Source organism: Silurus meridionalis, chromosome 8 (genome assembly GCF_014805685.1).
Source record: "Silurus meridionalis isolate SWU-2019-XX chromosome 8, ASM1480568v1, whole genome shotgun sequence".
NCBI classification, from domain to species: Eukaryota; Metazoa; Chordata; class Actinopteri; order Siluriformes; family Siluridae; genus Silurus; species Silurus meridionalis.
In genome coordinates, this window is record NC_060891.1 from 9,584,773 (window position 1) to 9,591,778 (window position 7,006).

Consider the following 7,006-nt stretch of genomic DNA (forward strand, 5'->3'; position numbering starts at 1 on the left):
CTTTAAAGGCTAGGCTTTCAGTTTAATCAGCGGTCCCAATTTATCGATACATTCTCTGAAAAACTCAACAGGAAAACCATCTGGGCTTGGGGCTTTATAAGACTGCATCGCCCATATTGAAGCTCTGACTTCGTCAAGAGATAGTGGAGAGTCCAAGTCCCTTACAGAGACCGTATCAATAACAGGAAAATCGACAATTTAAAGGAAAGCACACGGTCTCTTGTTATCAGTAAGGTTGCTATTTTAGTTGATGAGCTAACAATCTGCTTGGTTTGTCACGGTGTTCATAATACGATCCCGAGTTTGTAGTAGCATGCGTTCAATTTCTTTAGTGGAGAGGAGATTGAATTCTGCTTGCAACTCAACATGTTCTTTGTATAGCTCTGGAGAAGGGTTGGACGTAGCTCTGATCGAGTTGGCTGATAGCTGATGAAATTTCACTGAGTTTTCACTGAGCTCTGTGTGCTTCCGATATATAAAAGCAGAGTGAAAACAATTTGCGCCCTGAAATAGGCTTTCAGAGTCTCCCATAATAATGAGCATGGAGTAGAGTCAAGACGATTAACCAACAAGAATTCATCAATGGCTTTAGAAATAGACGAACAGAAATCCTTGTCTGCTAAACCACCAAGGAGATTGTGTTAAGAATTGGATATCCAACGCTAGAGGAGCATGATCAGAGATCAAAATGCCCAAATAATCTGTAAATACAACGGAGTGATTAAGATGGCTATCAATTAAAAAATAAATGATCAAGGAGTATTACTATCTAGAGTTTTGTACAAGAAGAGAACAAAACTCATCGGTCAAGAATAAACAAAGGAGTGAACCAAGAGCTGGAGGCCCTCGGCAGATTGGGATCTTGGACAAGTTGAAAGTTGCTCGAATTAGAACCGTAGCAAGCATGTTTTATGGAGTTTCTACCCTTTATCACAGCACTGAGGAGACAGAGAATTTGTACCGTTTCGAGCACAATAGAGCTGCTAGAGTTTTACAGAACAAACTGCCAAGTGCAAGAACTGAGGGAATCACATGAACTTGTTCTCTGAAGACTGAGTCCTAGGGGCGACTCCTATGAGGTTAGGGCCCTGATCCTTCAAGGTACCTACAGAGACTCAGGCAATCTTTTTATGAAAGTGCTTGTGATCCGGATTTATCGAAGTTTGACAACGCTAATAGGGAGTTTATGGGTTGGTCTGACTGAAAAACATTACTTGCGCATGTGGGACCGCTCGAACCCAACCACTTTAGCAGAAACGCTTCTGTTTTTACGGATTCTTTTTTATCGTGAGAGCGAGTGACAGATTTTTCCGTTCCTTTCCAGATTGCCAGGCCTTCTCCACTCGAGCTCAATTACCAGGTGAATTTCCCATCACAGCCTTTTGTTAGCATCAAGCATTTCTGGAGGGACTTACATGTTGCTCATAGCTCCTGTAGTCGAGGGAAGCCAAGTTCACTTTTTATTGAAGAAGCACAAGTAGAGAAAGAGGCTTGTAAAGAGATCTTTAAAAAAATGAAAGGTGGAGCGATCAGCAAAATTAATCTCTCCACTGAAAAGAACGTCTCAATCCGACAGGTTATCTTCCTGACGGACTTTTTTTAAGGACATAGAACGATGACTGTAGAATGAGAGAGAGAGCTGAGAGAACAAAACAACTAGGAACATTTGCTCAGCTGAGGCCACTTTGTTAAATGAGAAAGAAATGAGGACGAAAAGAGAGAACTAAAAGAGACATGGAGGAGAACATTACATAATCTACAAAAGCTCCAGGATTCCTGAATCTCTGTAAAGAAGAGAAGAAGAGAGATCATGAGATTGATAATTTGATGAGATTATAGTCATTAAAAAGAAGAGTAATTTTCTGTAGCTTGTAGATGTGTTTTTGATCATTTTTATATCAGATTGGAAACTTTATACATTTAGTGTGTTGTGACATTTTATGAGTCAAATGATTTTATTCTTAAAACACAAGAGTATTTTAAGATGTATTCAAATCAAATCTTACAAATGTAGCTGAAGAGGGTTTATCAAGACTGTGTGGACTGTGTTATTGGGAACCTCCATGGAACTGCCTGGATTTATTTTTACTGCATAAAGTCTATACTTTAACAAAATCCTGGATTCTGAACTTAGTTTTCACTTGGTATTTTAACTTTGTTATTGGATTTGTTGTTATTGATAATAAATCACAAGATCACAATAATCCCATTACATGTTTATGTGATTTTATTGTATCATGCAGTAATAATGTTAAGCTTTTCTTCATTTCTTCTTCTTCTTCTTCTTCCTCTTTGGCTTCTCCCATAAGTCTCCATAAGTCTACATCTGCCTTTTCACCCCAACCAAATGTTTCCTCACCACATCCATAAACCTGGTCTTCCTCTTTTCTCCTCCTTGGTGGCTCCATCCTCAGCATTCTATGATAATGTCCCTCCTCTGCACATGTCCAAACCATCTTCTCGCCTATCTGGTCTCCAAAAGTCCTACATGCACTGTCCTCTAATAAACATTTCTGATCCTGTTCAACGTCACAATCCCAATGAAAATCTCAACATCTTCAGCTCTGCTACCTAGCTCCACCTCCTGTCTTCAGTAAAATGCTATTGTCTCTAAAATATACATTATCTCAGGTCTCACCACAGTCCTATATTTTTCTTCACTCACAGATATTCTATCACAAATCATGTCACTGTCTCCACCCACTCCACACCTGTACTCTTCACTTTTCTACATCCATTACTTGCACTGTGAAGGTACCTGAATCCACCTTACCTCTTCTCCTGCAATAATCACTGCCATGTCACATACATGTACTATGTCTTACTACTGACTCATTCCTTTACATACTTATCTAGGCTCTTTAATGTATTACCACAAATCACAAATATCTGAAACATCATAGTACGGAGATGTATGACCTGTTCTTCAACCTGTCTATCACCAGAACAGGAAAGGGCTTAGAGCTGATCCTAGATGCAGTCTAACCTTTACCTTAAACCAGTCTGTTTCTACTGCACATTTCACTGCTGTCACACTGTCCTCATATATGTACCACCTCACATACTTCTCTGACAAGACTTTCTCATACAATACCACAATTCTCTCCACCCTGTCATAATTTCTCTAAACATTTCATTATGCATTAATTGAGATTTTCATGGTCATTCAGTTTTATGAATATTTTAAAGAAAATGGATTTTTTATCTTTATGCACATTGACAAATTTCAGCAACAGGTTCCATAGTGTAGATCATCAGCCTGCTTTACAGCAGAAGGTCAACCCCAGTGGAACCATGCCCTTAAGTCTCTGATTCTACTTGTGAAATGCTTTTATCCAATGCTGTTACAAGCACATGATCAACTGTTTTTTTTATTTGCAGAATTGATAAAGATGAGAGAATAACTCTAACATAACTGGTCACAAAAATATAAACCTCACATCTTTCCAGTTGTTCCACTGTTGAAAGGATCTTCTGTGTGTAAAGCAGATGTGATCACTACTAAATTATGGAACCACACAGTCAACTAAACAGCATTAATGAGCAGAAATATCAATTGAGTCAAAATGTTTCCAGATTGCAACTATACAGTTTGGGAAACTTGTTCCCAATTTCAGCTTTCTGATAGTTGACAGGATCACAAGTTCTTTTTAAATACTGTAGTACATGATTAACTCATTAATATGAGAAAAATTTATCCTCATCATTGATCCTCATAGAGTGTCTAAGAGGAGCTACTCTAAAAAACGACCCTGCTTCAGTGAAGAAAGGCCTGAGAGGCATGGTGCAGTCATAAAAACCTGGAGCTTAACATGCTCAAAACAGTGGATTGTGATATTTGTATCAGTGAGTTTTCTAAGTTTCATATATATATATATATATATATATATATATATATATATATATATTTTTTTTTAAATTTTTTATTTTATATGTGCTTTACACAGAAGGTCCTGGGTTGATAGTGGAGCCATGTCTTGGTTTTTCATTTTGAATACTTTTTTATTTCTGTTAAAGAAGCAGAAACATGAAAACTTTTTATTTATTTAGGATTGAGTAACAATTTGTGAGTAATATAAACCTCATTCTTGTTTACAAGCATGGTATTGGAGAAACAAGATTATGTGTGTGAAAGTAGATGTGTTTTTTTGTTATTTTATTTTAAATATTCTTCAAGATTATTCAAAATTTAATTAGAAGATTTAATTCTTGTTTTAATGTATTCTGTAATCCACTCAAATTATCAAGCATCATCAGTGGTTGCTTGAATCAAAATATAGTAAATATATTCTAGTAATTAACATGTCTGAGATTTGTTTTACATCGCTTTAATTTTGCTTTATTCAGAGAAATAAACATGGTTTGGTGAAATCTAGCAGTAAATCTTACAGTAGCTATCATGAGTATCAACTGAATTATGGTAAAGACACCAGCTGAAACTCATTGCATGCTGATTCAATGATATCATCATCTTTTCTTAATAACACCAAATTGTGCATATTTCAACATAGAAGTTATGACCATGTTTTAATGTTTTGAGTGTGTAGGAAAAGGGTAATCATCTGGATTATTGAATGCAAATGTATCAGATGAAAGAACTTTAACATTAAATCCACTCTTTACTTTTTTGTAATTATAATAATCATATCACATTTATTTTTTTAATGATTCATGATTTTGGAAAGAAATGGGATTGTTTTCTGTTTACAACAAAATTTGAAAGATGGATAGAAATATAATTAGTGAGATAGTTAATGAGTTTGCAAGAAATAGACAGAAAATTATAAGGAGAGAAAATTATAAAGATGAAGAGTGAGTCTAGGACCAGATAACATGGAAGTTTAGGAAAATTGTTTAACAGCATTTTAAGGTGAGAGGATGCCTGAGGAATGAGATGGATGTCTGGTACTGATCTTTAAGAATAAGAGAGATGTCAGACCTGCAGTAACTACAAACAAAATCAGTCACACCATGAAGTTATGGGAAAGAGTGGAAGCCAGGCTGAGAGAAGAGGTAACCATCTGTGAGCAACAGAATAGTTTCATGCAGGAAGAGCACCACAGATGCCTTATTTACTTTGAGAATGTTGATGGAGAAGTATAGAGAAGGTCAGAAGCAGTTGCATTGTGAGTTTGTGGATGTAGAACATAGTATGGAGACAATGATCTCCTAAAGTAGCAGCAGAAGAAGAAGAAAAGTAGTAATGAGTAATGTTAGTTGTATTGTTTTACTGACACATTCATGTAGCCATATCTCAAAAGTGAGAGGAACAGAAGTGTCAAATGTAATAATAAAAAAAAAATGTATAATTGACAGGGTTTATTTTCTCTTACTCTTTAGACTGGGTTGAAACGTGAACACAGGAATTCATTGTTAAATGTAAATGTAAATCAGGTATTCTACACAGATCAAATGATGAAAAAATGCAGAAAAGGCACACTAAGTTATTCATCTGATAAAACTTAAACTCACTCATCTATGCAGAATTGTAATTCAGCCACATTAGATTTTTACATGAACCTTCTTTGAAGGTCATGTCACAGCATCTCAATAGATTCAGGTCAGGACTGACTGCCATTTCAAAGTCTTCATTTAATTTTTCTTCAGCCATTCAGATATTGCTGTGTGTTTTGGATCATTGTTCTGCTCAGAACAAGTTCACTTCAGCTAGGTCAAACAGATGAGACATTCTCCTTCAGGATTTTTTTGATAAACAGCAGAATTCATGGTTCCATTTATCACAGAAGTCTTCCAGGTCCTGAAGCAGAAACAATTATCACACTACCACCACCATATTTCACTGTTGGTATGATGCTCTTTTTCTCAAATGAGGTGTTACTTTACACCAGACATAATTGGACATTTCTTAAAAGTTAAACTTTTTGTCTAATCAGTCAACAGAGATTTTTCCAAAAGTCTTGATCAAGATGTTTTCTAAACTGAGATGTTTTTGCAGGTTCTCTTTCTCATGGAGTCATGAACACTGAACTTAACAGCAAGTGATTGCAGTTCTTGATGTTGTTGTGGGGTCTTTTGTGACCTCTTGATGAGTCACATTTTGATTTTTCATCCTAAGTTTCCAGTTCATGTTTTGCCATGTGTGAATAATTTCTTCATTGTGGTTCACTGAGTAACTTTAGAAATGGCTTTATAATTTTCCAGACTGATAATCTCATTACTTTCTTTTCTCATTTGTTTCTGAATTTCTTGATCTCAGCATCATTTTGAGGATCTTTTCAACTTCACTTTGCCAGGCAGGTCATAAAGAGATTTCTTATCAAACATATTCAGTAATCAGGCCTGTGTGAGAGAAATTGAACTCAGGTGATAAACCACAGTTTTAACAGGAGACAAAGACTTTTCACACAGAGCCATGTAGATTATTTTGTTTCCTTCAATAATAAAACCTTTATTTAAAATCTGCATGTCGTGTTCACTTGTGTTATCTTTACTAATATTTAAATTAGTTTGATGATCTAAACATTAAAGTGTGACAAACATGCAAATAAATATACACAGTGGTGTAAAAAGTGTTTCTATTTCATAATACACAAAAATGACTTTATAATGTTTTTTTTTCTTAAAGAAAGAAATGTATACTAAAGCCCAAAGTGTGTTCTTTAAAAGATATTTAAATTGTGTATGTATAACTGTTGTCAGGAACTTTACATTATGTTAAATCATTTTCAGCTGTGACAAAAGTGTGTTGAAACTGAACATTCAAGAATTTATTTTCATATAACAGTATTTATTCAGTAAACTTAAGTTCATTTTAGAATTCAGTGCTGTTTATTTGTGAAGTCTATTTAATAAACTATTGATTCATTAAGTTCAATTATCCTCAAAATATTTTTACATTCAATAAAACAAATCATCCAGTTTTCATTGATGTTTATTTAGTGAATAATGCATTTAATAAACAATTGGTTTTACTCAGAATGATTTTAATAAAATGTGTTTTTATAAACTCATCAAGCATTTAGATAAAATCACCAGTGTTAAAATA